Source organism: Canis lupus, chromosome 2, assembly GCF_003254725.2.
Source record: "Canis lupus dingo isolate Sandy chromosome 2, ASM325472v2, whole genome shotgun sequence".
Taxonomy (NCBI): Eukaryota; Metazoa; Chordata; class Mammalia; order Carnivora; family Canidae; genus Canis; species Canis lupus.
Genome location: NC_064244.1, coordinates 35,970,020 through 35,980,193, shown reverse-complemented (window position 1 = coordinate 35,980,193; position 10,174 = coordinate 35,970,020). Strand labels below are relative to the sequence as shown.

At 43.3% G+C, this 10,174-nt stretch overlaps 1 pseudogene; it reads left to right on the top strand.

Moving 5' to 3' along the window:
- The first annotated feature begins 290 nt into the window (after positions 1–290).
- Positions 291–3,904, top strand: LOC112658838 (F-box only protein 27-like; annotated as a pseudogene).
- Positions 3,905–10,174: the final 6,270 nt, after the last annotated feature.

Sequence of the window (10,174 nt, the reverse complement as noted above, 5' to 3'; positions counted from 1 at the left end):
CCGCCCCTCTCAAATAAATAAAGTCTTTTAAAAAATTAAAAAAGAAAATGTTACAAAAATCATAAGAAAGAGAACACATTTACAGCACTGTTCTGTATCTATAGGTAAAAATCCACATTTGTAAGTGGACCCATGAAGCTCAAACTTGTGTTGTTCAAGGGCCAACTACATATATAAAGCTATTACAAGAGCTAGCACTGGACTGGAAAAAGAAAAGTGAGCATTAGTCAGATAAAGACAGAAAGGAGGTAACCCAGGGATTGCTGATGGCTGGTGCATGGGATTTGGGGATGGTAGCTGGTATGCACAGAACCACTCCTGGCCCAAAGGTGCCACTTGGGTACATTTATCAAATGAATGAAAAAGCTAAACAGCATCATATATGCAGGGAACTGCAAGTAGATCAGACCAAAGTGAGCATAAGGTTTATGTTAAGGAGTGAGAACCGATTTGGCCATAGAGGCTGGGGGTCTCTCACGGAGGCCTTTGAACAGTCTGCCAAGGTCCTGAGACTCTATCCTGTGGGCAACGGGAGCCATGAGCAGAAGGCAGTGTGGTCAGATTAGCATCTAGAAGGACCACCCTGGCAGTCAGGTGTCATGGGGAGTAATGGAGCACAGACCTCAAGGCAGGAGACAAGGGTACCACTCAGGATGCCTTTGGCTCCCTTAAACACAAAGCTCTGAGTCTAACTGACTGAATTTATCAAGAGACTTCTTATCCAACATAGCTGCAAGCTCCGAAATGACAGGCAGCAGATGTGGTTGATTCAGGATTCAGAAATCTAACCACGGATCCAGTTCCATCCTCTCTGCACTCTAGCATTCTCTGTGGTGGGCTCTGCCTGCAGACTGCCTTTCCTCATCTTTAGAAGCCAGCTGTAACAGTTCACAGAGTGATGTACAGACACAGTGAAGACTGCACTGAGAAGGGAGCCATTTCTCCTTTGGTCTTGTTCTTAGCTAGGAAAACTTTTCCAGAAGCTTCCCAGCAAACTTTGCCTCACATTCCCACTAGCCCAGATTGGATCAGAAGCCCATTTCAAAACCAATCACTGTCAAGGGAACAAGATTACATATTTGGCTCAGAATAAGGATTTATACACAGAGGGAATTAACTACGATGAATCATCATGTAGAACACTTGGGAGCCTACTGGTCCAGGCAAAAGATGCTGGAAGCGTAAACTAAGATAATGGTGGCAAAGAATGGAGACATGAGAATAAATTCATAATTTATTTAGGAAGTTATGTTGGTAGACTCTGGTGGTGGATTGAAGGTAGAGGAGGAGGAAAAGGCAAAAGGATACCCTCTTCCATAATTCCAGCTTGGATGAAGTCATAGAGGGAAGTGCCACTGAGTTAAGGTACTCATAAGGAGAGCAGGGGGCTTGGGAAAAAGGGGTTTGGGCATATTCAATCTGAAGTGCCTGTGGGCTTCAGAATAAAGGTGCTGAGCCATCAGGGAAATATATGACTCACACCATTATCCCACACAGGTGGTCCATACTCAGCCATGCTTCTCACACAGGCTTTGATCTATACAGACATTTTTGAACCAATATTTAATCACCGAGAGATTCCAAATAGGATTATATATCTCTGATTTCTCTGGGAAAACTGGAAAATCTGGCAACACTGGTCCTGAATTGCTGCACGTCAACAACTGGTGAAGCCCCTGTAGCAGCCATTCTCTTTAACTAGAATAAGAGGTTCTCTAGCCTGCCACACTCACTCACCATCTGTCTCATTCCATTAGCTGTTTGGCCCTGAAGGTGTTTCCAACTAATGCCCTCCTCACAGTCTTAGGGAAAGAGGTCTGAGCTAGAGATACACATCTGGTAGTGACTGGCATTTAGATGGTGGTCAAAGACCTCACCACGCATACTGTCACCCAAAGAGGAAATAGAATGAAGTAGTCAAGGAGGTAACCCTGGAGCCATCAATGTTTTAGAAATGGAGGAAGAGAGGGGCACTGGGGTGGCTCAGTGGTCTGCCTTTGGCTCAGGTCCTGATCCCAGGGTTCTGGGATCGAGTCCCACATCAGGCTCCCCAGAGGGAGCCTGCTTCTCCCTCTGCCTATGTCTCTGCCTCTCTCTGTGTGTCTCTCATGAATAAGTCTTAGAAAAAACAAAAGAGAAATAGAGGAAGAAAAATTCATGCTGGAGAGAAAAACAAAGAACCTGGAGTGAAGCAAGTGAACCTGAAGTCTCAGGAGCAAAGAGAGGAGAGCTGACATTGCAAGGAGGGCTCTCCTGTGCCACATGCAACAGGAGGTCCAGGGAGAGAAGGAGCCCAAGGAGACATGGCATTGGGGAAGTAATTTGTGGGTGGCCTAGGAGCCCAGCTGGGTGGCACAGTGAGGAAGAGGCAGACAGCAATGGGGTGGAGAGAGGATGAGAGTAAGTGGATACAGTGCACAGGGGCTGCTTGGGTGAGAATGGAGGAGTAAAGCTGGATGAAACTAGAGAGAGTCAAGGCATGGTCCCCTGGCAGGATGAGAGACATTTGGACATTGCAAAGGGAAACAGAAACCAGGGGTGAGATGAAGGCTGTAGAAATGTAGCAGAGGGATGAACAACAAAACCAAGTCCAAGAGGAGGGGGTGGGGATGGGGGAACAAAAGGATGAGACATAGGTGGCTGGATTCACTGCAAAAACCAGAGGCGTCCCAGGCTGGTGGATTGGAGATGATGATAAATCCGGAGGCAGATGGGTGTGTTCAACAATTTGAGAGCTGGGGCGCCAGGGTGGCTCAGTCACTGAGCGTCTGACTCAGTTGTGGCTTGGGGTCATGATCTTAAGATTGTTAAATTGAGCCCTTCCCCCCCTCAGACCAGAGCCTACTTGAGATCTTCTCCCTCTATCCCCCCTCCGCCCCCCCTCATAAATTCTCTCTTTCTTTTTCAAATAAATTAATTAAATAAATCTAAGAAAAGAAAAGAAGAAAGGAAAGGAAAGGAAAGGAAAGGAAAAAGAAAAGAAAAAAGAAAAGAAAAGAAAAGAAAAGAAAAGAAAAGAAAAGAAAGAAAAGAAAAGAAAAGAAAAGAAAAGAAAAGAAAAGAAAAGAAATGAAATGAAATTTGGGAGCTAAGTCATCGCCGAGCCTGGTGCTGGCAGGGGGAGGGAGGATGTATGGCAGTGAGGTGTAACCATAGGTGCCTAGGCCTCTAGGGACCTGCCAGCCCAGGACCCTCCACAGAGCCGAAACCCAAGGAGGTGCTAGACCTCAGCAACTGTCCCCTAAGCTGCTCATGGTGGTGCTGAGCCTCGTGATCTTAAGCACGCTGCTGAGGTGCTGCTGCCCAGATATGCAGGGGCTGGTGCGTCCTGGTGGACGGTCAGACCCTGTGGCCACTCATCCTGTTCGCGGACCATGGCACTCTGCTGCCCTTGACCGCAGCTGCCTGTCCCCTGCCCACTATGGCAGGCCCTGCCTCCAGGGCCTCTTCTGCGAATAAGTGCAGATGTATCAACACAATCTCAGTTGTAACCCCCGCGGCCAAGAAGGCCTCCGGAAATGGGTGAAGCATGGTGGAGATGGCTGGATGGTGAAGATGAACAAGTCAACAGTGCCTGGGGCACTTGCAGACCTGTTTCATGTCTTCATTCACTGATGTGGCAAGAAACAGGTTAGACTTGGAGGAGCAGATGTATGGCCACCACTGCTAGATAGTGGCAAGGGTGAATTTGTGTCTCTGACTGATGCCAACCAGTCGGTCCTGGCTAAATTCTCTGCTAGGTCTGATCCTATCCAGCAGTGGAACAGCAATGTCTGCTTTCAGGTCACTCACACGTTCTCCAATGTCAAGATTGGTCAGCCACTTTGAATCTTTCAAACACGGGGACCAGGACATGTAGTTCTGGGCTGGTCACTATGGAGCCCGTGTGGCCAATCTAGTGTGATCACACAAGCCGGTCTATCTTAGTCAAGGGCTGTCCTTGCAAAACAACCTAAGTGGGACCTTCCAGAACTTGGGATCATTGGCCAGGACTTCTCATTAACCAAGGACATGTAATTCTCCGACAGCCTGGGTACTCTAGGGTCCATTCAAGGGTCCTCCTGGGCACCCTCTTCAAGTTCTGGAAACTATTACAAGAAAGTTCTTCCATCAGATCTACCTGCTTCTATTGTAGGGCAGTCCTTCCCTTGCTGAGGGTGGGGAGAGGCAACATGTGAGCAAGGAGCAATGCTGGTCCTGGACAGGGCTCTTCGCCCTCCCCACTGAGGCCCTCTGACCTTGTCTCCTCCTATTTCTGCTTCAGGAGCTTTATTGGTCCTTTTAGAGAAGGCCTGTCACCTCTGAAGTAGAATCTCATCCTTATGGCTGGGAAAATCTCAGCTACCTTGGATGGCAAACTTAACCTCTTGAACTTCGACAGTGGGACCAGGTCTCGCAGCTAGAAAGTCAACCAGCTCAAAAAATGTTTTTAGATCCTCAAGGACTCCTGTAATTATGTGTTATATAAAATTGTTTATTTCGAAATTGTTCACAAACATTGAGAGAACAAAATATATCAGCAACAACTATCTGCCAACCATATGTAATAAATTTATTATTTTGGGGAAAAAAAAGAAATATAAGAGCTACTAATTGACCTTTCACAAGAGAGGCTTTAGTAACTTTTTTAAGAGATGCTCCATGATGCCAATGCTTTTCCATTTGGTATGAAGGATGGGCCAGGGTGGGAAGAGTGGATGGGTCTATCTCCCAAGCAGCAATGGTAGAGGACAGAGCTAGTTTTCAAGCCCTGGGAAGCTGACTTCCTACAGGCAGAGAAAAAGAGTACACACCAGATAATAACTCTCCTAGGGGAGGGCAGAGGCACCAGCTCCAAGGATGGAGGGGAAGGGTCACAGTAACTCCCATGCCTTGAGGGCTTGCGACATCCACAGCCTCTGGGTCATGTCTGGTGTGCGTCCTGGTTTGGATGAATGCTTAATTCACAAAGAAGTGCCTGGCATAACCAAGAGGGCAGTAAATTTAACTCTATACATGTAGGTGTGTCCACCAGTGTCTGTAATACCAATCCCTCTAAAGAAAAGGAGTACAAGTGTCTTGTTTGTCTGATGTTACAATAAATTTTTTAGCCAAGTAGGCTTTGGTGCTATAAAGGTAGCACCCAAGGCCTTCAGGCTTCCTTCAAGGAGCTGTCTGCCAAAACAATTTTGGTAATTAGAGAGCACTGCATGGTATTTTTCTGGGAAACATTCTATTCTGAGAAATCAGATTCAAAAGCAATGGATTCCCATGGCAGCCCACTGTTGAGCTCAAGGCTGCCACTGTAACAGATAACACCCTTCCTAGTTTGGGGCAACAGTGTCTACAGGGCTGCCTGAAGCCCCAGACCTAGGGCTGGTCCATAGTGCCCCATGTTCCATTATCCACAACTCACCCTTGACATTTAATTCCACATAAGACCTCCCGATTCAGTGACTTTTACCTTAAATTGTGGGTTAACAGTAGTGAGGGGTGACACTTAGTAGCATCAGTGAGCAATCCCTAGCACTCTAGCAGGCAATGGTCTTCCCTCTTTCTTTCCCCACCACATTTTAATAAAATGTCCTAAGTGTAATTATTTCAATGTCTGTCTTCTGTGTCTTATTTTATAGTGGAGTTGTTATGAGACAACAAACAAACAAACAAACAGAAAGCACTTTTTAAAAATGCAGGAGAAATATGTCTGGACAGGTCAGTGACTTAACATTAGGCATGCCTAGAATAACAAAGATTTAAGTGACATAAAAATCTCCATGGCTTGGGATCCCTGGGTGGCTCAGCAGTTTAGCACCTGCCTTCAGCCCAGGGCTGATCCTGGAGTCCTGGGATCGAGTCCCATGTCAGGCTCCCTGCATGGAGCCTGCTCTCCCTCTGCCTGTGTCTCTTGCCTCTCTCTCTCTCTCTCTCTGTGTGTGTGTGTCTTTCATGAATAAATAAATAAATAAATAAATAAATAAATAAATAAATAAATAAAGTCTTTAAAAAAGAAAAAAAATCTCCATGGCTTAAAAAACTACCTCTGATCTTAAAGATAATAATATTCTGGTTACAGCCCTTCTGCTAGAAAAAAAAAAATCAGTATTCTTTAAGTTCTTCTAAAAACTGGGGGCATTAAAATAGAATCAGGGTTGGAAGAGGTAGGCACACCAGTGTCATTTCGCCGGTTTTGAATGATGTAGTTAAACCTACCGTGCATTTCCCCAGAGGGGACAGAGAATATCTTTCAAGAATATGCTAAACACCCATCTGTCAGAAACAATTTTTGGGTACTGAGGTATAGAGATGGAGAATAGAACACATCATCCCTTGGGGTTCCTGGCTGTACAGAATAGTTCTGCCTGTTAGATGCATGCACTCATTATCTTTGATCAACTGCTCCTGCTCAACAGGCATGGTGCCACCCACCTGCTAGGCTGGGGACACAACAGTTCAGGTCCTCAAGAAGCTCCCCTTGTCCTGGCAGAGCCAGATGCCCAGACAATTACACGACACTGTGAGAAGAATACTGATGAGAACCCAAACCAAACACTACTATTAATTACTTATTAGTGGGAAGAGGGCACCATTGAGAGCTGACCTCCTGTACTACCAGGGCACTGGGGGTTTGTTTCTCATGTAACACGAGAGCCCTCTGGGGCAGGTGACCTTATCTCCATATTCCAAGTGACGCCCAAGGTTACCAAGAGAGGGAGGGGCAGAGCTGGGATCAACCCAGCCTGCTCCAATTTCTATGCTCCTTTTATATCAAGCAATACCTCTAGTACCATTTTTTAATTATAACCTTTCCTAACTCTCTTAACTGAATGTTACTTATTTGTACTTCTCTCAAGGCAACGGTCTTGGCCTAGAAAGACTGTCATTTGTGTACTTGTCAATTTTACAGGACTGTAAACTTCAAAGGCAGGAATGGCATCTCTTTACGTGTTTTGTGTGTGTAGAATTTTTAAGATAAGGTGTGCCTCCCTGATGATCTGACATTAGGCAGACACCTGAACAAAAGGAGAGCAATCCTTGAGGATGATGGTGGACAGGAGATTGGGATGGGAGACATTCCAGGCAGAGGGCACAGCAAGTGCAAAGGCTCTTCATCAAAGGGCAAGTTTGAGGAATAAAACCTCCATCTTACCCTACTCCTGTCACTATGTCCCCTGCCCTTTATTTTTCTTTAAGGTACTTTTCACTATTTGACACTACGTTTATGGATATATTTGCTTACCATTTATACCCCAACTACACTTTGAGCTTTATGAGGACATGGACTCTGTTTGCATTGATCCTCAGAGCCTAGGGGAGATCTGCATATAGAGGAAACTGCATACATATTAGTTTAGAAACATATGAATAAATGTATGAAGTACTATGTGTATTTTTAAGTTTTATTTTTATTAAGTGCTTATCATGCACAACCACTGAACTGAGTACTTGATATACATTATTTCATTTACTTCTCACTCAAATCCCATTGCGGTAGGTACTCTCATCTGCATTTTACGGTGGTACAGTGAGGCTAGATAATTTGCATCAGATGACTCAACAATAAGTAGTGGAGCTGGGATGTGAGCCTAAGTCTGATCCGAAAGTCTCTAACTTTCAAAGAATATACAATGAGGGAAAAATAGTCTCTTCAATAAATGGTGTTGGAAAAAACTGAACAGCTACATGCCAAAGAATGTAAGTGGACCAACTTCATCCATCATGCACAAAAATAAACTTAAAATGTATTATAAACCTGTACATGAGACTTGAAACCATGAAACTCCTTAAAGAAAATATAGGCAGTAATTTCTTTGACATCAACCTTAGCAACATATTTATGGATGTGTCTCCTCAGTCAAGGGAAACAAAAACAAAAATAAACTATTGGACTACAGCAAAATAAAAAGATTTTGCACAATGAAGGAAACCATCGACAAAATGAAAAGACAACCTAATGAATGGGAAAATATATTTGCAAATGACATATCCAATAAAGGATTTGTGTCTAAAATATATAAAAAACTTACATAACACCAAAAAAAACCCCCAAATAATCTGATTGAAAATAGACAGGGGACCTGAACAGACATTTTTCCAAAGAAGACATACAAATGGTCAACAAGTACATAAAAAGATGCTTAACATCATTCATCATCAGGGAAATGCAAATCAAAACCACAATGAGATATCACCTTGCACCTGTCAGAATGGCTAGTACCAAAGAGACAAAAAATAACAGGTGTTGGTAAGGATGTGGAGCAAAGGGAACCCTTGTGCACTGTTGGTGGGAATGCAAATGAAAGCAACACTGTGAAAAACAGTATGGAGGTTCCCCAAAATGTAAAAATAAAAATGTCATATGATTCAGTAGTTCCACTACTGGGTAACTACCCAAAGAAAATGAAAACATTAATTAAAAAAGATATATGTACCCTTATGCTGATTTTGGAATTATTTATAGTAGCCAAGATACGGAGACAACCTAACAGTCCATTGAGAGACAAAGCTGTGGTATATGCATATTTATGTATGTATATGTGTATACATACACAGAAGTACAAGTATGCACACACACACACACACAATGGAATTATCATTCAGCCATAAAAAAAATGAGATCTTGTCATTTGTGACAACATGGATGAACCTACAGGTATCATGCCAAGGGAATTAAGTAGGACAGAGAAAAACAAATGCTGGCTGATTTCACTTATATGTGGAATCTGAAAAACACAACAAATGAACATACAAACAAAAAGCAGAAAGAGACTCATAAATATAGAGAACTGGTGGTTGCCAGAGGGGAGGGCTGAGGGAGATGAGTGAAACAGGTGAAGGGGATTAAGAGGTACAAACTTCCAGTTATAAAATAAATAAGGCACAGAGATGAAATGCACAGCATAAGGAATACAGTCGATAATCTTATAATAATGATATACGGTGACAAATGGTAACTATACTTACTATGGTAAGCACTGTGTAATGTACAGGATTGAATAACTCTGTTGTGTTGAAGCTAATTTAACATTGTATGTCAACTATACTTAAATAATAAAAGTTTTTAGGGGCACCTGGGTGGCTCGGTCAGTTATGCATCTGCCTTGGGCTCGGGTCATGATCTCAGGGTCCTGGGATTGAGCCCTGCCTCGGGCTCCTTACTTAGCTCCTGGAGTCGGTTCTTTCCTCTCCCTCCGCTCCTACCTCCCACTCATACACGCGCTCTCTCAAATAAATAAAATCTTAAAAAAAAAAAAAAGAAGTTTTTAGAAAACAAAGAGTATCATACTATATATTTTTTGCATCTATTTTTCCGTAACAATGTATCATCAGCATATTCTTATGTGATTAAATATTCTCTTACATCATTAAAAAAATGCCTTTTGATCAAAACATTCTAATCTAGGAGGACCTGGCTGGCTCAGTCAGTGGAGCATGTGACTCCTGGGAAACAGGAGTCAAAACAGGTTTTGAGTTCGAGCTTCATGAAGGGTGCACAGATTACTTAAAAATAAAATATTTAAAACAAACAAACAAAAGCTAACAACATGACTCTAATCTTGCAAAACCTACAGTGGCCATGGGAGGCCCTGTGACCATGTGACTCCTGGGAAACAGGAGTCAAAACAGGTTTTGAGTTCGAGCTTCATGAAGGGTGCACAGATTACTTAAAAATAAAATATTTAAAACAAACAAACAAAAGCTAACAACATGACTCTAATCTTGCAAAACCTACAGTGGCCATGGGAGGCCCTCAATAAATATCAACTGGATTAAATTAAACATACTCAGGGCAGAGAAGCTTAAAGACCATATAATATGGAATTTGGAGAGCAGGTTAGAAGATGCTCATCCTGGTATGGAAGCTAAAAATAATGAACATAAAAGATAGGAGGCTAGGTGAATGTGCACATTTTCTCTCAGAAATTTACTCACATAAGAAATGTCTAAAGGTGTGGCTCATGTGACAAGGGCACTTCCAAATACCACCTAGGTTACCTGACTCCAAAGAAAGACACTGATTTCAAGTCAGCTAATGAGGAGGAGCTGTGATGACAAGTTTTTGGTGACTCATAGAGAATGCTGAAGAGAGGCCACTGGATAAGGAGACCCTGCCCTAGTTTGCTGGAGGCCCTGCATGTGGTGGGCTGGAGAATTCTGTTCCATTGAAAGGTAAATGCCAGGGAACCTGGGTGGCTTA